Raw genomic sequence first — 23,907 nt, 5'->3', positions numbered from 1 at the left:
TAGAATTATGGGACTCACAGCCTGAGCAGATCTCGCTTTCACGTCTTTTAAGGTATTAATTACAATCTGCCAAGTTGGACCAAGAGATAGAGAGTCCTTGCTTTTCCCTGTAATTATTTTCTCCCGCAACTGGTCTCCTGTTTCTCTCCATTCTTCCACTGCAAAAAGCAATGGCAGGACCTGGAGATGCCCGTGCCCATTGCCTCTAGCCCATAAATGAGCATTTCAAGGTCCTTATCCATGACTGCCCCTCCTTGTTTAACGATAATGTTTAGGAGCAGTATCTGTGCTGCTGCAAATTCATCCATGCTAGCAGCCCTGTGAATGGGGGGAGGTTCGTGACTCCTCCTCCCTGGGTGCCGAAGCCTAATTATCTCTTGTCTTCACCCCAGGCTCCTCTGTCCTGGTTTTCCCCAGCTTAGGCTCGCTTCCACGTCTCACCGCATGCAAACCCACCAACCCAGTTCTGATCCACTTCCACGTCTCCCCACTGCACAAATCTGCTCTGGCCCCGATTCGCCTCCACGTCTCCCCATGGCGCGGACCTGCCGAGCTCCCTCTGCCCGCAAAGGGTCCCTGTTCAGGAGCCAGGTATTGGAAAACCGCTCAGACTATTCACAGAGTCTTCACAGAAGTATAGAGAATGTAGTTTATTTCTATCTTTAGCACACTTTTATAGGGTTTGACAGGGTTTGTGGGGCTTAGCAAGCTACTATTGGTTAATAAATAATTGTTTACATTCTTTTCCATGTACACAATGCCATTGTTTTTCTTTATTCTCACTGTTCCAGGAGAGTTTCAACAACACTGCCTTTAATATTGTCTCCTGAATTAAAAGCAGGGTTGTGCAGACAGGCTTTTACTAAAATATCATCCTTTTACTCTATTAAAATATTTCCCTACATAGGGAATATAAATACAGTAAATACAGGATATGTTATAATACACAGAGTCCTAAGACTTTTCTCTTGTTGCCCAGGGTGTGTAGGGCATACGGGAAGAGAGGGAAATGGGTGCTTGTGCTCACCTACCTGCCAGGGTGTGCAGTGGTGCAGGGAAAATGGCCAGAAGCCCCTTGTCCTATGGTGGTTCCGCTGAAGCCACGAGCCCCGTCCCAGCCACGAAGCGCCATCTGTGTCCTGCTGCCCGTGTGTTGCTGCCTGGATTGCTGAGGGCTCCCAGGTGCCTCTTGATCCAGCTCCTCTGGAGCTCCTGTGGGGCTGAGGCGCTGCTGCTGGGCCAGGCTGGGGGAGACCCTGAGGGGACGGGGTGCTGGGAGGCCATGAAGGGATGAGGGGCTGCAGAGACTCTGACAGGACAAGGCAGTGGGAAGGCACGAGGGGGATGTGTGAGGGAGTGGGTGGCAAGGGGTTCCAAGGGGACAGGAGGCCCCTGAGGGGCCGGGGTGGTGGGAAGACCTGAGGAATTGGGTGTCAGAGGCCATAAGCAGCCCCTGGGCAGCTGCCTTGTTCCTGACACCCAGCTGCTCTGGTGCTTCCACAAAATGTCTCCCAGGCCTGCAGCAGAAGCCCTCGAGGCTGGGACACCACCCCTCCAGGAGGGTGGGGACAGCCCAAGGTGCACAGGCTGGGCTGGCTGGGGACATGCAGGGCAGGGTGGTGCTGCCAGGCCACGGCCACTGGGTGCCTGTGATAAGGGGCAGTGGGCAGAGGCAGGGCTGGCCGCCAGCCCAGGCCCTCACGGCTGCCCAGGCCACGGTGCTGTGACCGAGGCTCCCCTGACACAGAGCTCGGGGCCTGCAGAGCTGCTGCCACCATGGGGAGGGTGGCGATGTCTCCTCGAGCAGGGCTGCAGAGTCGCTGCTGCTGAAGAGGCTCTGGAGCCCACAGAAACAGCAGCAGAGTGGGCACAGGAACAGCAGCAGCCCCAACGTCGGCACCTGCACAGTGAGGTGTCCGCAGCAGCCGGGTGCCAAACAGGGGGAGGCTGTGGGCACAGCTGCCTTTGGTTTGGCAAAAGGCTTCAGCAGAATTGGCCACAATGGCTTTTTCTTCACTTGCAGCCTCACAGCAACACTTGGCAGCTTCAGCTGCAGCCTGTGCCCCTGACTGACTTGGATGGCCGTGTTTGAGGGCAGGCTCGCCTTCCACACTCAGGTGTCCCAAGGCAGCGGCATCAGCGCCATCGTGAGAGAGAGACACTGATGGGGTTCAAGCCTTGTGCTGCACCTGTCCTCCCTCTCTTCTGTGAAGGCATCTTAATGACAGATGCGTCAGCTCTGAAACTAAACCCTGGACTTGCTTGGAGCAAAGGAAGAAGCAGCATACGCTGAAAAAAAGCAGGGACTTACACGGCTCAGTTTTGCTCTCCACTTGGGGAACCACAGAATTCCAGAGCACTTTGTGTTGCAAAGTATCATAAACATCATCCCGTTCCAACCACCCTGCCATGGGCACAGGTGGTGTGCAGATACAACTGTCACTAGAATTGGAAGAACACTTTTCCATGTTGACCTTTTCTTCTCCTGGATTTCAAGCAAAGATGAAAAAATCATCTGGTGAATCACAGGTGAATATTGTAGCTCACAGAATTAGGAGTAGGAGTCTCCAGTGGCCCATGGTGTGTCCATTCCACCATTGTTAGATCACCCAGCTGGACTCAGCCCGTTGCAGCCTGGGCACAGGCACTAGGCTGGTCCATTTCAGCATCCCAAAGTTTTTGTGGCTCCCTGTGCACCCATTGCCTCCTGAATCCATTCTTGAATTCCCAGTTACTGCTGTGCAGGACGTAAGAACACAAGAATCGCTTGTTTGGCTCATTCTTGCGTTTGCTGCTCCTGCCTAAAGTAATCATCAGGATTATATGCTGATGCAAAGTTATAGCCAAACAGCAAAGACTTTTTCTGTAATGTCTAATAGTAAAACCTTGTGTGACTCTTCAGACACTCTAAAATCCAGGGTGAAAATGACAGCTTTGGTGTGTAAGAATCCTAGAAATTTTGACATGTGATTTTTCTAGTCAAGGATTTTAATGCCAATGCGGAAACTACAAAAATATTAAAACTTATTTTCATTAGCAACCCCTTTGAAATGGCATCAGGACACCTACAGGGGACAGGGTATGACACCAGGGACAGTACTTGGCAGTTCATGGCTTCAGATGTGGGAGATAAATATTTTGCCCAGGTTCAACCTAAAGTTCAAGTATTCCAAGGGTTTTGATTGACTGGTCATTGCAGGTAAATTTAATAAATTCAAAAGGATGTAAAAGCACAATTTCTGGAGAATGTGCACTAGGGAGAAAATTGGGAGAAAACCTTGAACACAGCCAGCAGGCTCAGGAAAAATTTAAAAAAGATAAAATTAAAAATAGATGTAGCTCTGTGGTTGTCCAGGCAGGACTCTTTGTGTCTGGGGAAAATGTTTGCCTTGTATCAGCTGCAACACAGACAGACATGCAGCAACTGGAGCCTTGAACATCAGAGACTGGGCTAATGTTTGTCCCAGAAAAACAGACCGAAGATCAGACTGAAACATGACAGTGCCTCTGTACAATCTAACCATCCTAGGAAACTCAGCAGCGGATGGTGTTTTTGTGCTACTGCAAACCCCTTCCATGGAAAATATCATTCCAGGAAGCTGCAACATCATCTGACAGATAGCAAGAGCGGCCAGCAGTAGCTCCAGGAGCTCCAGCCAAGACCCCTGCAGGAAGGAGCACAGTCCCCAATACATATGGGCTTTGGCTGCCCTCTGGCACAGAAGGCCCCCAGGGACACAGGTCTCTGGGGCAGGAGATGGGCACCAGCACTGCCAGGACTCGGGTCGGGTGGCAGGTCTGTGTCGGTGGGGACTGTGCCACACCTGCTGATTTCTGAGCTAGCTGGGCCCCAGGGCTCAGAGCAGCATTCGTGCCCTGGCCCACACGTTCCTTGTCTGTGTCACACCTGCAAGTTTACAATGGCCACCAGCCGGGATGTGTCCAAAGGAGGCTGTGCCAGCTTCTGTGCAAGGCCCCGTGCCCTTCCATCTGTGGCTGTATCGGCAGCCCTGGGGGCTCCTTCTGCTGCCCCGAGCCTGCAGAGCAGGGCAGCGTTTGCTGATGGTTTGAGGCGTTCCTAAAGATCTGGTCAGGCTGTCTTAGACACTTTGGGCAAGGGATTCCTTCCAACCTGGGCTACTCTGGGGGGGATGGGGGTGGCCCCAGGGCAGAGGGCAGTGTGTGCAAGGGCCCTTTGTGACATATGGTCACCATGGGATGGAAATGGACAGGGTGTCAAAGGGCCCTTTGTGACACATGGTGACATAGGAGCTGGCGGTGACAGGGCTACACCACAGTGCTCGGTGCATGCGACGGGACAGGACGCGCCAGAGTGGTGCTGTGAGGAGACCCCGCACAGCGCACTCATTTGTGTCTGACCTGGAGCTTTTCCGAGGCTTTACTCCTACAGGTGACCTTGTGGAAAGACTGCGGGCCTTGGTGGTCGTGGCCTTCCCGAGGCTTTTCTTTTGCAGGTGCCTGCAAGGCCGGACTGTGGGACTTGGTAACCCAGAGCTTTCCTGAGGCATCTGCCATCCTTCTGGCCTGTGCCCTCAAGGTCAGACTGTGGGACTCGGTGACCAGAATCATTTAAGAGGAGTCTCCTGTCATTGTGGCAGGAGCCCTCAAGACCAGACTGCAGGACTTGCTGTCCTGTAGTCTTCCTGCAGCATCTCTACGTCAGGTGCCTTCAAGGCACAACTGCGGGATTTGTTGACTCAGAGTTTTCCCAAGGCATCTCTCTTTAAGGTGCCCTCAAGGCCAGACTCTAGCATGGCAGGCAGATTCCTCAGCCTATTCAAAGTGGTCAGGGGGAAAAGAAAGAAGGACACTGGAGCTGCTCCAGCACAACAGCCTGAAGAGCCGGAGCAGTTCCAGCCACTGCAGGATGGTGAGTGGCAGAGCTGGGCCACAGGGCTGATGGCTGCAACCAGCTTGGCCCCATCCCATCCCACCTGCTTTGGACATGCCCACAGACAGAATGGAAGAGGGGCCAGGGCTGCCCCACCCCCCACAGCAGCCCTGCTCCATCCCCTGGCACATCCCAGGGCTGTCCCTGCCTGGGGAGTGCAGGGCTGGGCTGTGTTCTCCAGCCTCTCCCACAGCCCCTCAGCTCTGGCTGCGCTCGCTCTTTGCCAGATGCAGCCATGGACCGGACACAAGAGCAGGATCCCTCCCGTGGCCGCTTCCGCAGAACGCTGAAGGTACCTGCAGCCATCCCCACCTGGGCTGGGCCTGCTGTCACTGCTCAGCTGAGAACTGCACTTTTAGCACTCCATGGAACATGCCTAGCTTCCCTTTGTTCTCCTGCAGATGTTCCGGAAGTCTGTGCCCATTCAGCGTAGAAAGAACAGTACCACAGCAACAGAGAGCCCAGCCAAGCCTGACTCTGGGCTGACTGAGCTCCAGGCAGAGCCTGATGTCAGCCCAGATTCACCTGACCACTCAGAAAAGTTTGACACCTCAGTGACTGAAAACTGGGAAGAGGCTTTTCTCATGTCAATGACTGAGGATGTGGCCATCACAGACACTATCAGTGGAGAGACTCAGGGCCTGACAAAGACTGAAACCAGCCCTGATTTGGCTGAGCACTCAGAAGACTCTGACAGTGCAATGAATGATCACAGGGCAAAGGCTGACGTGGAAGTGACTAAGGACATGGCCATCACAAACTTCAGCACTGGTATGGCCATCACAGACACTGTCAATGAAGAGACTCAGGGCATGACAAAGACTGAAACCAGCCCAGATTTGGCTGAGCGCTCAGAAGACTCTGACAGTGCAATGAATGATCACAGGGCAAAGGCTGACGTGGAAGTGACTGAGGACGTGGCCACCACAAACGCCGACACTGGAGTGGCTCAGGACATCGCAAATACTGACACCATGCCCACTCCCACAATTATTCATGCTCCCTCTACAGATTTCTTTGAGGAGAGAGGATTTTCTTCTCAGCAGGTACCCAGCCTGGGGCTAGGGTTGGAGGCCTCCCAGGGTCGTGTGCCCCCTCAAGCCATGGCCACTGGGCCCCCTCAGCCTTTCAGGCCAGCACAGTGTGGTGGGAAGGGAAGCACTTCTTGGGGGAAGCTGGGGAAGCTGATCCCTTTTACAGTGCTCCAAGTCTTCCCCATGCCTCCTCCAGGTGCCAGCCATGGTGAAAAACATTCACCAGAGTCTCATGTCCCATGCCACTGTGGGTGCCAGGCTGGCCATGAACATTCTGAAGCTGGCTGAAAAACACCCTGTTGATGTGGTGCTGACCCTGCTGCACTGTGCCCCATCATGTGACAGGTATGGGGCCCACGTGCCTTGAGAGCTCAGGGCTCACCAGCCTTTAGGGCCCATTGCCCTGCACAGTCTGTCCAATGGGGTCTGCCCAACAGCCAGAGAGGTCCAGGAGCCTCGGGCCCCTTTGTTTCTCCAGGCTGCTGCCAATGTTCCCTCCCTGCCCCTCAGGGCACTGGGGCTTTGTCACTTGGGCTCCCACAGCTGCATAGGTCATGGTGCTATGACTGAGACACCCCTGACACAGAGCTCTGATCCCACAGAGCTGCTGCAATGATGTGGAGAACTATCGCCTCGTCAGGACCAACAGTGGAGAAGGTGCTGGCAACACTGCTCTGTGTGATGGAGGATTGGCCTCTGCACAGCATGTGCACCTCCGATGGGGACAACAAGAAGGTTTTTTCCCTGGCTGTGAGTTTATGGGTCTTTGCTCAGTCCCACATCACCTCTCCAGCAGCTCTCCACCCTCTCCCTGCCTCTGGGAGCGCTGGGCTGAAACCTGGGCTAGGGGCAGGCTCAGGGGACACCAGGCCCGCTGCTCCCCCTGTCTCCTCTTGGGCCCTGCCCCATGGACACCTCGGAACTGAGCTCTGTCTTTGGGTGCTTCTTTTGCAGGCAACTCTGGTGCTCTGGGTGATTATCCAAGTGCCTGAGTGCCACGAGGCGATGATCCTTTATTCCGCCCGCCTGTTTGTGGCTCTGCTGTTCCATGTTGTCATCACCACCCAGCAGATGCCACCAGTGGAAGTTGACATCTTCTGGAGAGCATGCCAGGAGGAACACCGCCTTCCCAGCAACCCCAACAGGTGCCAGTCCTCCTGTCCTTCCCATGCCTTTGTAGACACTGCCAGTTTTCCCAGTGTGACCTGGGCTTTGCTCTGCACACAGGTTTGCAGTGCAGGCCATGAAGGCTCTGCTCTGCTGTTTGCACTATGATAGTGAGTTGATGGCTATGGAGCGCAAGCGTGGCTGGGACACGCTGCTCTGTGCTGACACCCAGCACTATGCCGTGGGTCTGTTGGCCAGGTGAGACCCCCTTCTCCCTGCTACCTCCAGCTTTTGTGCCCTGTGCCTGAGGTGTCCCCCACAGTCCCCGTGGTCCTGGGCCAGAGGGTCACTGAGAGACGGCTGAGCAGACTGGAAAAGGCCGGGAGAGGATGCCCAGAAGGAGCCACCTCCCAAAGTACCCACAGTCCCTCCAGGGATGCTGAGGAAAGACCAGACCTCAGTGAGTCATTCCTAGGAGAGGTTTGCCCTCCCCACCTCAGGGTCTTGGTGCCTTTTTCCCCCCTTCCAGGGAGATGCACGGTGCCTCCCTATCCTTATGTTCTGGGATTGCACTCCGCCTGTTCCGGCTGCTCAGCGGGGAGGAGCCATGCTGGGATCTGCCCTTCCTGGCATTCCTTGTGGAGGTGAGCTTGATGGCCAGCACTACCTCACTGACCTGCCTCTCAGCTCTCTGCCCTTGCATAGCCACAGCTGCCTGGGACAGTGCCTGCTCCCTGTGCCGCTGCCTGGACCCAGCCCTGTGTGGTTCCAGGCTCCTGCCAGCTGGGTCCCCTCTCACTGCCCTGTGCCTTTCAGGTCCTGGATTGCCTGGACTTGTGTGCATGTGGTGACAGCATCCTGGAGATCATGTCAATGCACCTGCAGAATGAGTGCAGGCAGAGGCGTCGCCTGGCACTCAGAGGCCTCATGGTGCTCAGCAAGGACCCCTTGATGGTGAGGACAGGGCAGCGGCTGAAGCTGTGCTGGGGAAAGCAGCTCCTTGTGCTTGCTGGGCTTCAGGAGCTGAGGCAGCTGCTCCCAGCTCTCCTGCCTCACCTGCCTGAGTGCTTTGGGACAGGCCTTTGGCCTCTGGGCCCGGCGGCAGCAGAGTGGGGTTGCAGTGCCAGGGCCATTCATGGCTTCCCAGCACAGCCTTGTTTTCCACACAGGCCATAAGAATGTGCAGCCTGTCTCAAAGCCTTCTGGAGCTGCTGGGTGATGCAGACAGAGATGTGGTTGGCATGACCCTCCATGTGTTCACTAATATGCTCAAGAACAAAGACATCCTGATATCCAGTACCACTGCCCCAAAGCTGGCTGAGGCACTCCTGCTGCTCTTTGACCATGTAAGGCTCTGTGCCCCCAGCCACGAGCACTGGCTGCTGTACAAAACTTTGTGCTTTACAGATATTTGGGCCTTCACCCAGGTGAGCCTGGAGTAATTGGTATTAAGTTCTTTTTCTCTTCCTTTCCTCCAGGACCACAGCCATGTGCAGCTGCTCTCCCTTGACCTCTTCTTCAAGATGATGGACTTGGTAATGGATGAGGGAAAAAAGCCCCTGGAGAAGATTTTGAGCCAGAGCCTGATTCCCCTCTTCATCCACTGCCATGATGAGAACCAGCATGTGGCGAAGGTCAGGTTTTGTGTGATGCTGGTGCATCCCTGGCAGGGGCATTGGTTTCCTCATGCCCTAGAACCTCCCAGGCTGCAGCCTCCTCTGGGCCCTGTCACCCAGACAAGAGTCCTGTGCCCTTGGCTGCAGTGCCATCTCTGCATCTCTGCTGCTCTCCAGGCCTCTCGGAAAGCGCTGATTCGTGTGGCCGAGTTCCTAAAGAGGAGGAATCTCAAGCAGCTGATGAAGAAGGAGCAGCTGTTGAACTTTGCAGAGTGTCTGGTAAGGACAGCCTGGAAGCCCCAGCCTCAGCCTGGAGAAGACCCTCGGCCCCAGCACTCAGTGTGTGGTGCTGGCATCTGTGCCCCTGCCCAGTGCCCCTCCCAGGGGCACCAGCCTGCGCCCCACACACCGCTCCCTTCCCTGGGCCGCACACGTTCTTCTCCAGGCTCCCGTGGCCCCGAGCCGGGTGCCAATGGAGCCCTTGGTATGCGGATAGAAAAACTCTATAACTCACAGAGTAGTTATGAGAGTAGGTATGAATTTATTCAGTGCTCAGGTGCATGGGGGATATCTCCTCCGAAAGCATGCACACCTTGGAGTCTTGTTTCTCCCTTTTTATTCTCTACAAACTGGGGTTACACAGTATGTCTAATACATATTCATTTGCTAACCCTGCCTGTCCCCGCTTCATACTAAAATTAGTTCCACGCCTATTTGCAGCTGCGCACTGCTCCTTGTTGGTCACTCTGGTGGTCGTCTGGAGGCCTTTGGGGCTGAAGTCAGCAATTTTCCTTCAGCTGAAATTTTCACCTTCTCTTTTTGTGCATGCTCCTTTCAGTTCTTTTGAACCCTCTCTTTCCATTTCTTGTGGCTTAGGGGTCCAAAAGAATCCAAGGAACCCCCTCACCCTATGATGCATTTATGCTTGCATCCTGTTTACGTATTCTAGCTCTTTATCTCATCCTGCAGTCTTTATTCTCTTCCTGCTCTTTTGGGAGCAGTCAGCATTTCACACGGGTTTTGTAGCCCCTTCTTTTACTCAAGGCAATTTTTATAAATGATTCCTAATTTCTCTGTTTCACCCTGGCCCAGTGGGGCTGTGGGCTGGGTCTGCACCGCGGCTCCCCGGGCAGCAGCCGGCCCTCTGCCCCCTCCAGAGCCCGGCGCCAGCGGCTGCTGGACGGGCCTCAGGGCTGGGCGGGCACGGGAGGCCGGGGCTGGCCGCAGACAGCGCCCGGCCGAGGGGCAGAGCCCGCACCAACCCTTCCCTCCTGCCGCTCTCTGCAGCTGGCACAGGACGAGAGGCAAGCAGCTGAGCACCTGCGCCGGGCCCTGCCGTACCTGCAGAGCCCACAGGAGTCCCTGCGAGCGGCGGCCATCAGGTTCATGGGTGAGCCACGAGCCCGGGCTCCCTCCCCGCCCCGCCGCAGCTCGGCCCCAGCCCCGGCTGCTGCCCCGGCAGCGGCACCCGGGCCCGGTGTCCTGGAGCCCCGGCTGCCCTCGGGGCTGCTGCCGGCCTCTGGCAGCCGTGCCCTTGGGCTGAGTCAGGATGCGGCAAGGGCCCGGGCTGAGCCCTGCCGGGCCAGGAGGGCGTGTGGCCCCAGGGCTGGCAGCGCCGCTGGCAGGGAGCTGTGCCGCTGGGGCCCTGACAGGCTCTGTGTTCCCAGAGATGGTCGAGGTACCCATGAGGGGGCAGCAGGAAGAGCTCTAGGCCTTCAGTAAGGGTGAGTGAGTGCTGTCCGTGGGGGCTGGCCGGGAGAGCTGCAGTCTCTGCCCTGGCAACAGAGGGCTTTGCTCCCTGTGTGGACGAGGGGTGGTGTGGGCAGAGCACAGAGAGATTTCAGGGACGCGAAGCAGGGGGTTTGGGGGGTGTGGATTCGTGACCAGGACCTTGCAGCTGATCCCGTTGGCCACTCCCCTCCTGTAACTCTGGCAAGAGCAGGCTGGGATGGCCTTGGCAGGACATTCTCCTAGGATTCCCACAGATCCGGGCTCTGATTGTGGCTCTGTTCCTCTCTCTTCCAGCCTTTTAAGCCCTGAGGAGGAATGACAGCCCTTCCCAGACAAACATAGTAGTTCAACTGATATTCAGTGAAAGAGCTGCAGAAGTAGGCTCATCTGCTGGCTCAGAAGAAACAGTGTTCATTTAAGACCTCCAGATGCCATGGACGATGAGAATACCTTGACACCAGAAGAGACCAGCTGGAGCTCCAGGCACAGCTAACGACTGGCACAGCTGAGCCTGTGGGAAGCTCATGTGGCTTCAGCCCTCTCCCTGCCTGTAGATAGTTCCCTCCCTACAGCCCTCAGACACTGCCTACTCCTTCTTTTTCCCTTCCACTCTCCCTCCCTTTTGACAGCTCCATCCCCCCAGCCCTCAGACTGTGCCACCCCCTTTTTTGCCTCTCAGCTCATCCCTTTGCTTTGTCTTCCAGCAATAAACAGTTTGGCTTTTTCACTTAACCTGCATCTGTGTGGAGCTGAAGGGTCACAATTCTGGAGTTCTGTGACGCAAATCCTGAGCCCTGAGACACACAGGCCCCTCCTGCTGTTCTCTTCTGCACTGTGTTTTGTTCAGAGATGCAGAGGAACGAGCGCAGATCAGGCTGGATAGGTCCCTGTGCTGAAGGCCCAGTTCCACAACATTGTGGAGTTAAAGGTCTTGCTGAGTACCCTGAGCCTTGGATTTTGGAAGAGCCAAGCTGAGTATGCCCTGAACCCCGCTGTGAGGGGTTCTGTGTCAAGCATCCACAGATGGCAAAGGAGCTTAGGATGCCTGAGGCTTTCAAGAATAGCTTCCTGAAAGCACAGTAATGCTCCATCCCTGCTCAGGATCAGGAAGAGGGCAGAACCAGAGAGCATCTGGGCTTAACAGGGAGCTGTGGGTGTGTCTAAGAGCAAATGAAACAGCAGCACAGTGGCCGAGACTCGGACGCACAACCGTGCTGGCGTCCGGAGCGCTGTCAGGCAGTGCCGGGATCCCGGGTTTGGTTCTGGGCCCCACAACTGAGGAACTGCAGCCCCTGCCTCAGAGCCTGTCAGAAAGCCAAGCAAGTGAGACCAGAGGGAGGGCATCCTTCCAGTCTCTCTTGGGCATTGTCTTGGTTCTAGAAGACAGGTGTCTGCTAGGGAGAGCAGGAGCCTCCCTTGGCATGAAAGAATGTAGACCCCCTTCCTCCGAATTATTATAATTTTGAAATCAAGGGGCTTTCAGGCAGAGATCTGGGGATAGGAATAACAGTTTTTTACTAGTATAACCAGGTAAACAAACAAACAATAACTACAGCAATAACAAGAAAACAGAACCAGGGGCCCCGGGACAGCTTTCTCGGCTGAGACGGGATGGAGGAGAGGCTTTGTTTTCACAAACCCCTCGGGCAGTCAGTCCCGGTGCTCCTGCAGGGCTCCGAGGAAACAGTCAGCTGGAACAGCAGGGACGAGCTGCGATCCTGGGCTGGTGGATGAGGTGTATCAGCAGCTCCGCGGCGATGCTTGGCAGGACAGGGAGTGCGAGGCCACCAACTAAGAGGGGAGAAGGAGAAGAAGCAGCTCCGCGACCCAGCGCACGAATGTCCTTCTTCCCGGAAGCCGAGGAAAAAGCCAGCTAAAAACTGTCCCCACCCTCCTTTTTCTGTCCCTTTCCCCCCCGCCACCCTGAGCCCGGCCACTCTTTGTCCTTTGTGAGCACCCTTAAGTACCGGTAGTTAGGTTTCCCAGCACATAATGGGTAAAAATTCCCACTTAACCCTCAACAGGCATGGCCGCAAAACAGCTCCTGCTCCTTCTTCCTCCGCCTCTGTTTGGGCTCTGCTGTTACAAACGGAGACAAGTTTAGACAAGTTCTGCCTTTGTCTCAGCTTTGTGGCAGCAGCTCATTTTGAGGCAGCCTGCACCCCAAATGTCTCTCATTCACAAGTTCTTAAGAATGGCTGATTAGGTTTATTATAAAATTAATTCTTTATTGAATTGACAAAGGATTAACAGACATCAGACTTTAGATAGACCACTTAGTACATAGGACAAAACAAAAAGAGCCACTACTAGATCAAAAATACAGAGGACAATAAAAGGTACCTTGTTATAAATCCATATTGTGATACTGGCTTTCGCAAGTATTAAGATGAATGCTGTATGTTATATGCTTTTGCAATGTCTTTTTCTCCTGCTAGCAAGTTTTAGGCATAGGTGAAGAAGAATTTTGGACGTTAAGGCAACGTCCTGTCTGTGCAAAGCAAGATAACCTCCAGGAAACAAATGATGGGGCCCAGGCTGCTATCAACACTGACCGCCTGCAGAAGAAGGAAGCCCAGCCCAAATAAAAATGTGATAAAGGGAAATAAAATCTTTAAGACACATGCTCTAAAAAGGTGGATACAGGGCAGACATGCAAAATACTTTTTTGGAAAAATATGAATATGCATTAGAACCCCACAGCAGAATGGGATAAAAGGAGTGTTCCAAAGATATCAGGTGTGTTCCTGGCAATGCACCAGGATACCCTGGCTGTTTTAACCCTTTGTTTTATTATCTTTGTCTCCTAATTGTCTTTTTGTTTATATTAAACCTTTTATAATTTATTAAGTGAGTGAACCTCGTTTTTCACAATAGGAAGGAGTTCTTCACAGAAAGGCTGATGGGGAATTGGAATAGGCTGGCCAGAGGGGAGGTGGTGGAGTCACTGTCTCTCTCCAGTGGTGTGGGGGAGTGACATCAATCTGTGCTTAATAACTGATTTTGCTTTAAAACAATTGCTTCAAAATTGCTTCCTGTTACAACTTAATACCGTGAGTGTCTGTGCTGGTTTGTATTAGTTGATACTTGGTGAGGAGGGAAGAAGCCACCCATGCAAATGATTTTTCTAGGAGGGGGCTGCTAAGAGCTTCCTCTGTGCTTAGCAAAACCAATAGCTGGCTGGCTCTGAGAATTGATAACCTATGAAACCATTTAGAAGCTGGATTCTCCTCTGTGAAATCCACATTTGAAAGACAGTCAAGCCGAGGAAAGCTCTCTGTTGTTTCCAGCTGTGAAGAGTTAACTGGGTGCTGGTCAGGTTGGCCCTGCTCCACCCTGGCCTGCACCAAGCCGGGCTCCGCCAGGCCCCCTTCACCACGGCCCGCACGGCCCCAGCGGCTGCCGGGCACAGGGAGGGGAAGCCATGGGCCTGCAGCTGAAATTGAAGGAAGCAGGGGCCTGGGACCAGCCATGTGGGCAGAACAGACACGACTGTTCTGGCCGGGCCCCCTGAGATCTTGGCACAGCTCCAGGGCAGCCTGAAATTCATCACCATGACTGCTTCTGGACCAGGCAAAAACCATCATGACCATCTGCAGGTCTGGGTGAGATATTAACTATTTCAGTGCACAGATGAGACCTGCAGACCTCGATCCTCCCCTTGGGTGAGAGAAAAGGACAGAGTGAGGACATGTAGAAGACAACATGAAGTCAGTAAAGAAGGAGTCAAGTCCCAGATGAAAGGAGAATGAGGAGATGCCTTAGTATTGGTGCTGAAAGTTCTTTTGGTAGGGCCATGGACATGGACTGTGATACACTAAAATATCCCTTAATTCATGAGAAAATATGGAGAGATGGAGTGTTCAAACTCTAAACATGGGCAGAGGCCTGTAAGAGACGGTCCGAAGTTTCCCTCATCTGCCTCACAACCATTGCAAGAACAGAGACCGAGACCCTGAAGACCCCAAGGAATTTTGTGCAGGGGTTCTGGCCTGGTTGAGGTGGAAGCTTGCCAGGTGATGGTTTGCAGGCGTGCTTGTTGTGCTGTCAAGGTACACTGCCTTCATTCCTGCTGCTGAGCAGGGACTTGTAAGGAGCGGCCTGTTCTGTACCTTACACCTGCTTCCCAGAGCAAGGGGTCTCATCAAAATAGTGGAGGAATTTCCCCACCTCTTGGCCAGCTGCCCCTTGCTTTGAAACAGACTGTAAAAATTACTTTTCCAAGTTACTTTCTTTGAAAGAGATCTCCCCATGGAAGAAGACACCGGCGACCCTGTCTCGTCCGTTGGTAGCTATAACCCTCCCCCTTTTCTCTCTTTGCATTTTGCCTCTTTATCCCTCTCTCCCTCTCTCTCTCCCTATCCTCTATCACATAACCCATGTTGTTTGCACTAAAATAAAGATGCATTACTGCTGTTGTGATTTAATCTGAAATCCCTTGGTGTCCGTTTTGCAATCTGAGATCAAACGAACCTCTCACGACTTCCATTTGTGTTAGTGGATCGTGACACTCGGGAGCAGGGTGACCCAAGGTGCAGCTTAGAGCAAATGCTCCACGGCACAAGGATATTGGTAGGCGCACGGTGGAGACAAGGATGAGGAGGAGATCTCCAGTATGGGTTCCAAAGGCTTTTACTCCACTGGAGCATCCAGGGACTGAAGACCAAGAACACAACTGTGTGGGTTTTTATCTGGGGGAGGCCAGAGGGAGGGTACAAAATTTTAACCAACAGGAAGAAACTATGGGAGGAGTGGAAAGTTCCATTCAACAATACAATAGGGGATACAAGGGGAGCAGAGTGCGTCACATGGGCCAATGGGACATTGGAGATTAGGGGATTTCCAAAGGGGCGGTTCAGGTAGGAGGCTGGCCTAAGGGAAAACTGACAAATGGGTGTAATGACAGATGGGGAACATGAGAAAACAAGGGCCAGGCTTGAGGCAGGATTGATAGGTGGGTAGGAGGATACAAACCAGGAGCAAACCAATGACTTAGGGGAATAATTGGAGAAACCATTCAAACAAAGCAGACATCACAACAATAGAACTGTTAACCATTACAGGAGGTGGCATCTTCAAGAGGCTATGGCATGTGAGTGAGCTCTTGCCACATTGACACTCATTGTTCTGCGTGGAAAGGGACATTAAGAACTTGCCTCCAGCATTCTCCATGGATCTCAAACTGTCATGTGCCAGGGCATCCAGATAATCCATGTTCTGATATCAATCTAGATGGGAGCACAGATCAGAACCCTTTCCATGGTGCCCCCAGTGGAGCCACGTCCGCCTTTGTCTATCAGGAAAAGGGATGCGGAAAAAGCGGGCAGGTGCCACCCTGCTCTATTTGTGTGCCAGGCCCGAGCCTCAAGTGTTTCTGGTTTCTTGGCTAATTTCTCCCTGGCTCGTCTTTAACACGAGCAAGAGAATAGCATTGCACAGTCCAGTTTGACAAATAAGGCTTGTGCACGACTGAATGCTTCCACTAAATTAAAAACCCAATGTGCTTGAAAGCCGACCTTCTGTTTGCTCAGGCCTCCTCACCTCTGTAGATGAGGTGACTTTATGCTGCTGGTATGTGGGTTTTAGGAGTATGTGGGTTTTTATCTGTGATAGAGGTGAGGAAGTGTTGAACTCATTCCAATGAGCTGGCCAAAGCAGTGACTTTAGTGTCTCTTTGGCTGGGAAGTAGCACCAGCCTTGTTGAATGCAGGCAGCAGCACGAGCAGGGCTCCTCCAGCAGCAGGGACACACCACAAGGCAGGAGGGGACCGTGGCACCAGAGGGGACTGTGGCACCAGAGGGGACTGTGGCACCAGTGGGGACTGTGGCACCAGAGGGGACCGTGGGACCAGTGGGGACTGTGGCACCAGAGGGGATCATGGCACCAGCAGTGCCCAAGGCCTGAAAAGGGTGGCAAAGTCAGGTGGTGCTACCCAGCTGCGTGAACAGCTCAGGCAGGGCGTGGTGAGGAGCCAGGTCTGGGGGCCATCCAAAGAGTCCTGTCAAGAGCAAATGGTTCTAATATTCTCTCTGGGAAAAAACAGGAGCAATCTTTAGAGTGAACTGGTGCTAATAAATATTTGCTCACATATGGTGGGGTTTCTCTGCAAATGGGCTTTGATGGGAAATTTCTGACCACATTTAGTTTTGCTCTTTAAGTTGAGCACCTGAGTAGCTTTGTTGAGGAATGGAGAAGAGTTTGTAGCTCAGTGTTTTCTCAGGAGGAGCCTTACATTTAGCACAGGAGGACGGTAAGGCAAAGGTTTAAAAGCTTTCCCCTCCTGAAGTGACGCACTTTCCGAGGAGTCTGTCAGGAGAATTCCCCTCAGCCACTGCCAGGGCTGTTTTCCTCCTCTGCAGACTCAGGATTCTGGGAGTTCCAGAAGCCTCAGTTCACACGGTATTTTCCTCTGAATAATCCTTGTTGTGCAGTACACAGGGAGAATATTTCGTGCTAGATTCTCCTCTGGGCTTTGAGGTGAATCTCAGTAATTCTGTTGATTTTCATGTCCAGATGAACTTCTTGTAAATAGGAAGGAAAAGGGAAGAGGTACCATGGAAAATTAATTGCTCAAAATTTGAGTGGCCCAACCACACTAAAAATGAAGTCTAAACTGAAAAAAACTTTTATTTTTTTTTTCCTTGGTAGGTGGGGTAAAACATGAAGTGTAAATAAAGTTCTTTGAAAAGGTTCAGCCAGCACCCAGCTGTATGAAAATCAAAAGAGCAAGGGATAAGGCAGGGCATGGGAAGAATCTTCAGCCCTTCCTGTTGAAGGTAAAAGAGTAGGAAAAGTGCCTCTGGCTGTTACCCACAGGTAACGTGTTATTTGTAGCCAAGAGCAGATGCCCCAAGCTGTTGGTGGCCCAAGCCCTGCCATGGCTGGCCCACTTTCAGTCCTAACTGGACCAGGGTGGCCGGCTCGGGAGGGGAGGAGGTGGGGGGATCTCAGGGGGCTTCCTCTTCACAGCCGGGCTGGGGGGCCGTGGGGGAGGCACAGAGTGCTGGTGCTCTGCTTTCCAGGTTGACACCTGCTTCTGAAGCCATGTCTGAGAGCTGTCAAACGAGGCAGTCTCTGGGCTCCCTGGGGGCAAGGCAGAGTCACACCTTCTTGGCTGGTATGCTGGAGCTGCAGCAGGGTGACTGTGGAGAGAGGAGGTGGCTGAGGCCCCCAGATGCCACTGGCACACAGGGACCCTCCTGCACAGCAGGGCTCAGAGCGGCCAAGGCTCCCCAGCACGGCTGGAGCTGCTGGCACAGCTTGGCCCAGCTGGACAGCTGCCCCTCAAGGCCCCGGTGAGCAGGGGATGGCTCTGGGCAGGGTCCCTGGCCAGGAGCAGGCCCCAGAGCACCTCTGCCTTTCAAGGGCAATCTCGTCCCCGCTCTTTCTCCTGCCCACCTTGCTTTGCCTCTGCCTGCTGCTCCTGGGGCTGCTCTTGGCCAGGCAGCCTCAGTGGAGCCAGCACTGGCTGCAGCCCAAGTGGGCATCCCGGGACAAGGAACAGCAATTAAGAGGCCAATGAAAGGCCTGGGCAGCAGCAGAACTCTCAGCAGAGTTATTTGGGCAACCACTGACTACCCACAAGTGCACAGCAGCCTCACTGGGAATGTTTCCTGACTATGAGCAGCCTTTCAAGAATCTGGAGGGTGGGGATGAACAACAGCTTACCGTTTCTTGTCCTTCCACCACCAGAATCCAACATAGCACAGGACCATGGAAAGTGGCACTGTGAACAGTGTCACGACTGTGCCTATCATGCAGGACTTGCGCACATCCTGCAGGCAGAACACTCTTGGGGCACTTGGTGGATTCTCAGCATTTATATTGGATCTGCCAAGCGCATCTGTGGGAGCAACGGGCAGTGTGACCCTGTGCTGTGCTCCACTGCTGAGCTGGCAGCACACTGGATATGGCCAGAACATTCTCTGTTTCCCCCAGAGCTGGGGCCTGCAGGCACCTTGCCAGCCCTTGGCACAGACTGTGCCACCAAACAAAGCCCAGAAGGCCGAGAGCAGAGCCCTGGACAGCACAGCTGCTTGGGCAGTGGCTCCTTCCAGGGACATGGGCCAAACCCATCCCTGAGCAGCCACTGCCACGCCTGACCCTCCCTGCTCTGTGACAGCTCCCCCAGCCCAAGGGGACAGAGCCAGGCCCTGTCAGGAGCCAGTGCAGCCCCTGCCCAGTTGGCAGCCAGGGCTGGCTGTGGCCCTGGGCTCACGGCAGGGCTCCCACTCGGGGCTGCTCCTGTGTCTTGGGCCTCTGGATGCTTAGGGCCAGCTCCAGGAGCAGCTGCTGGGGGAGAGATGTTGGTGCACAAGTCTCGATTCCCAGGGGCTGGGAATGAGCTCCAGAGGCCTGGAAGCCGCGGCACCTCCAGCTTTGGCTGCTGCCGGGCCATGCAGGCCCTGAGGGAAGAGCGGCTGCCACACAACCCTGCCGAGGGAGAGCCCAGCACAGCAATTACCTCCTGTGTCTGGGCCTGGCATCTCCTCCTTTCCTGCATCAGGAGCTGGCACAGGGCCCTTCCTTCCTCTAGCATATGCCATCATCTGCACAAGCATCTGCTCCAGCACTTGAGAAAGGAAAAGGGAGAGCTGGATAAGATAGAACTGTTTGCCATTAGGGGAGGTGGTATCTTCAGGAGGCAATACTTGTCAAAGTCATGGATAAGGGTCAGGAAAATACCCAGGTTACTGGGGCTGGGTCAGGACCCTCCCTCCTCCAAACAGCCCCTACACCTGATCTACTCCAAGACCAGGAAATTTCAGGGGATCTCAGGGTGTGCATGGCCCATGCTGCAGTTTGGGCTCCCTGCCTGCTGATGCCAAATGCCTTCCTGCAGAAGCTGGGGAGAAGCTGCAGCCAGGCCAGGTTGGGAAACAGCCCAGCAGGGCATGAAAGCAGCAGCAGGGCAGCAAGGCTGCCATGGATCCCTTCCTGCTGTGGCAGGCACAGCGTGTCCAGATGTGCAGAGAAAGCCCCTGGCTGCTGAGTGTCAGGAGAAGGCTGAGGGACGTGGACCCACCACGGCGTCTCTCCAGATCACTCAGCATCTTGTCCGGAAGTTGGGATGCCTCCAGGGATTTCTTGTCTTCTATGTCTTGGCTCTTCCATCTAGGAGGACCTTAATGGAAAGTAGTTCCATTTCTCCTTTAGTCCAGAGTGGCAGTGAGTGCACCTGGGTTCCTGGTGCCCTCCAAGGCACTCCCTCCTCTCTGCCTTCCATTCAGGAGCATGGGCAGGAGAACCACGTGCCTGCAGTGTCCCCACACTGGGATGGAAGGAGCCCCTTGCATGGCAATCAGGGGAGAAAAGACTCCCTGGAGCTGCCAGCAGCTCTGAACTGAGCCCCAGGCAGGGCCAGGGCTTTGCAGCAGCAATGGGAGCAGCTCAGTCTCCCTGGGGCTGGCAAAGGAACCATGCAAGGCACAGCCCTGGGACACAGCCCTGGGCCCAGCCCCTTCCTCTCTGCTCTTCTCCGTGGCTGCACAGAGCACATGGAAGGAGACACTGGCATTGCACATGGGAAGAGATTGACAGCTAAATGCTCCTTCCTCCCACTGACAGCAATGCTATAGGACCACACAGGGCTCCAGAAGGGGCCGGGGCGATGTTTCCAGAATCCATCAACCTTCAGACTCTTAAGGGAAATGGCATGAGAGTGAGCTCTTCCCACACTCAAACTGATAATTCTGTGGAGAAAGGGACATAGAGAACTTGCCTCCAGCAATCTCCATGGGTCTCAAAACATTATGTGCCAGGGCTTTCAGATTTTCCATGTCACGATCCCAATCTGGAAGGGAGCACAGATCAGAAACATTACCAGGGTGTGCTGGGATCCCCTTCTGCCTTAGGGAACTGGGCACTGCAAGGGGGTCGGGGAAGGCCGTGGGAGCCAGATGTCAATGGACATGGCCAACGCAGCAGATGGGCCTGGGGAGCTCTAGGCTGGCCCTGGACACTCTCAACAGCTTTTCCATGCTCTGTGCAAAATCCCTGAAAGGCAGGCACAGCCAAGCAGCAGAGATTTGCAGCTCAAGCCTCAGCAGGTCTCAGGCCCAGAGGCACAGCAATTACCTCCTGGGACTGTGCCTGGCACGGCCTCCCTTCCTGCAGCAGAGGCTGCCCATGAGCCACTGCTTCCTCCAGGAAATGGCACCTTCAGCACAGCCTTTTGGTTCACCTCTGGAGGAAGGAAAAGCCACAGCTGGATCAGGTGGAACCATTCCCTTTCAGGGAAGTGGTATCATCATGATGCGATACTAGTCCAGGTCATGGATAAGGATTAGGAAATGATATAAACTTATGGCATTGGCCAGAGCCCTCCCTCCTCCAAACAGCCCCTGAACCTGATCTACCCCAAGACCAGGAAATTTCAGGGGATCTCAGGGTGTGCATGGCCCATGCTGCAGTTTGGGCTCCCTGTCAGCTGATGCCAAATGCCTTCCTGCAGAGGCTGGGGAGAAGCTGCAGCCAGGCCAGGCTGGGAAACAGCCCTGTAGGCCATGAAAGCAGCACTGGGGCAGCAAGGCTGCCATGGATCCCTTCCTGCTGTGCTGGTCACGGCGTGTCCAGATGTGCAGAGAAAGCCACCGGCTGCTGAGTATCAGGAGAAGGCTGAGGGACATGGACCCACCTTGTCCTCCCTGCAGCATTTCCTTCAGCATTTGCTGCATGGTATTGGATGGCTCATGGGGTTTCCGGTGTCCTGCACCTTTGTTCTTTCATCTTGGAGGACCTTATAAAAATATATATATCCATTTCCCAGGAATGGATCCTACAAAATCAGGGTTCAGCTTGTGGGATCAGCAAGGACACAATACTCACCCCTGCGACGGGAGCTGGGCTTGTGTGCAGCATCCAGCCCAGGAGCCTGGAAAGTCCTCCCTGCAGACACACCTGTAACTCAACAGCCACAGAAGCTTCAGTCATCTCTGCTGATCTGCACAGGCAGCACTGAGCCACAGGAGTGGTGAGGGGATCACGCAGGGCAAGGGCACACACGTGCACAGCTCTGTCCTGGCACCTGCAGCGATGCCGTCCTGCCCGAGCCTTGGGCTCTGAGCTGGCAGCTCTCCCAGGGGGAAAGGCCATGACCTACCCTCGCCATCTCCCAGAGCCTCAGTCCTGGGTGTGGGTTGAGAAGCCAGATCACCTTCACCAAGAGGCTTGGCTGCAAAGAAAGGAAGGACAGAAGAGCTCCCATGGCACTGTAGGAGACCCTCAGGCTCCCTGAGGCTGTCAAAGGAACCACACGAGGCACAGCCCCGGGATACAGCCCTGGGCCTGACCCCTTCCTCTCTGCTGTTCTCTGTGGCTGCACAGAGCACATGGAAGGAGACACTGGCATTGCACATGGGAAGAGATTGACAGCTAAATGCTCCTTCCTCCCACTGACAGCAATGCTGTGGGATTACTCAGGGCTCCAGAAGAGAGCAGAGCGAGGTTTCCAGAATCCATCAACCTTCAGACTCTTAAGTGAAGTGGCACGTGAGTAAGTTCTTGCCACATTGACACCGATTATTCTGTGCGGAAATGTACATTGAGAACTTGCCTCCAGCATTCTCCATGGATCTCAAACCATCATGTCCCAGGGCTTTCAGATTCTCCATGTCATGATCCCAATCTAGAAGGGAGCACAGATCAGAAACATTACCAGGGTGTGCTGGGATCCCGTTCGGCCTTAGGGAACTGGGCACTGCAAGGGGGTTGGGTAAGGCTGTGGGAGCCAGATGTCAATGGACATGGCCAAAGCTGCAGAGGGGCCTGGGGAGCTCTGGGCTGGCCCTGGACACTCTCAACAGCTTTTCCATGCTCTGTGCAAAATCCCTGAAAGGCAGGCACAGCCAAGCAGCAGAGATGGCAGCTCAAGCCTCAGCAGGGTTCAGGCCCAGAGGCACAGCAATTACCTCCTGGGACTGTGCCTGGCACGGCCTCCCTTCCTGCAGCAGAGGCTGCCCATGAGCCACTGCTTCCTCCAGGAAATGGCACCTTCAGCACAGCCTTTTGGTTCACCTCTGGAGGAAGGAAAAGTCACAGCTGGGTCAGATGGAACCATTCCCCTTTCAGGGAAGTGGTATCATCATGATGCGATACTAGTCCAGGTCATGGATAAGGATTAGGAAATCATATAAATTTATGGGATTAGCCAGAGCCCTCCCTCCACCAAACAGCCCCTGAACCTGATCTACCCCAAGACCAGGAAATTTCACGGGATCTCAGGGTGTGCATGGCCCATGCTGCAGTTTGGGCTCCCTGTCAGCTGATGCCAAATGCCTTCCTGCAGAGGCTGGGGAGAAGCTGCAGCCAGGCCAGGCTGGGAAACAGCCCTGTAGGCCATGAAAGCAGCACTGGGGCAGCAAGGCTGCCATGGATCCCTTCCTGCTGTGCCAGGCACGGTGTGTCCAGATGTGCAGAGAAAGCCACCGGCTGCTGAGTGTCAGGAGAAGGCTGAGGGACATGGACCCACCTTGTCCTCCCTGCAGCATTTCCTTCAGCATTTGCTGCATGGTATTGGATGGCTCATGGGGTTTCCGGTATCCTGCATCTTTGTTCTTTCCTCTTGGAGGACCTTATAAAAAAAAAAATATATCCCTTTCCCAGGAATGGATCCTACAAAATCAGGGTTCAGCTTGTGGGATCAGCAAGGACACAATACTCACCCCTGCGACGGGAGCTGGGCTTGTGTGCAGCATCCAGCCCAGGAGCCTGGAAAGTCCTCCCTGCAGACACACCTGTAACTCAACAGCCACAGAAGCTTCAGTCATCTCTGCTGATCTGCACAGGCAGCACTGAGCCACAGGAGTGGTGAGGGGATCACGCAGGGCAAGGGCACACACGTGCACAGCTCTGTCCTGGCACCTGCAGCGATGCCGTCCTGCCCGAGCCTTGGGCTCTGAGCTGGCAGCTCTCCCAGGGGGAAAGGCCATGACCTACCCTCGCCATCTCCCAGAGCCTCAGTCCTGGGTGTGGGTTGAGAAGCCAGATCACCTTCACCAAGAGGCTTGGCTGCAAAGAAAGGAAGGACAGAAGAGCTCCCATGGCACTGTAGGAGACCCTCAGGCTCCCTGGGGCTGTCAAAGGAACCACACGAGGCACAGCCCCGGGATACAGCCCTGGGCCTGACCCCTTCCTCTCTGCTCTTCTCTGTGGCTGCACAGAGCACATGGAAGGAGACACTGGCATTGCACATGGGAAGAGATTGACAGCTAAATGCTCCTTCCTCCCACTGACAGCAATGCTGTGGGATTACTCAGGGCTCCAGAAGAGAGCAGAGCGAGGTTTCCAGAATCCATCAACCTTCAGACTCTTAAGTGAAGTGGCACGTGAGTAAGTCCTTGCCACATTGACACTGATTATTCTGTGCGGAAATGTACATTGAGAACTTGCCTCCAGCATTCTCCATGGATCTCAAACTGTCATGTCCCAGGGCTTTCAGATTCTCCATGTCATGATCCCAATCTGGAAGGGAGCACAGATCAGAACCATTCCATAGTGTGGTAGGAT

The 23,907-nt window shown here is 54.3% G+C and overlaps 1 long non-coding RNA gene across 1 annotated transcript; it reads left to right on the top strand.

Annotated features, from left to right (window-relative positions):
- Positions 1-9,932: 9,932 nt before the first annotated feature.
- LOC131589908 (uncharacterized) lies at positions 9,933-11,756 on the top strand. Its single transcript, XR_009279877.1, has 3 exons — positions 9,933-10,059; positions 10,337-10,393; positions 10,695-11,756. It is a non-coding gene; the product is annotated as an uncharacterized LOC131589908 (long non-coding RNA).
- Positions 11,757-23,907: the final 12,151 nt, after the last annotated feature.

This window comes from Poecile atricapillus, chromosome 30, assembly GCF_030490865.1.
Source record: "Poecile atricapillus isolate bPoeAtr1 chromosome 30, bPoeAtr1.hap1, whole genome shotgun sequence".
Taxonomy (NCBI): domain Eukaryota; kingdom Metazoa; phylum Chordata; class Aves; order Passeriformes; family Paridae; genus Poecile; species Poecile atricapillus.
Note: the sequence above shows the minus strand (reverse complement) of the source record. Positions and strands in the feature narration are given on the sequence as shown.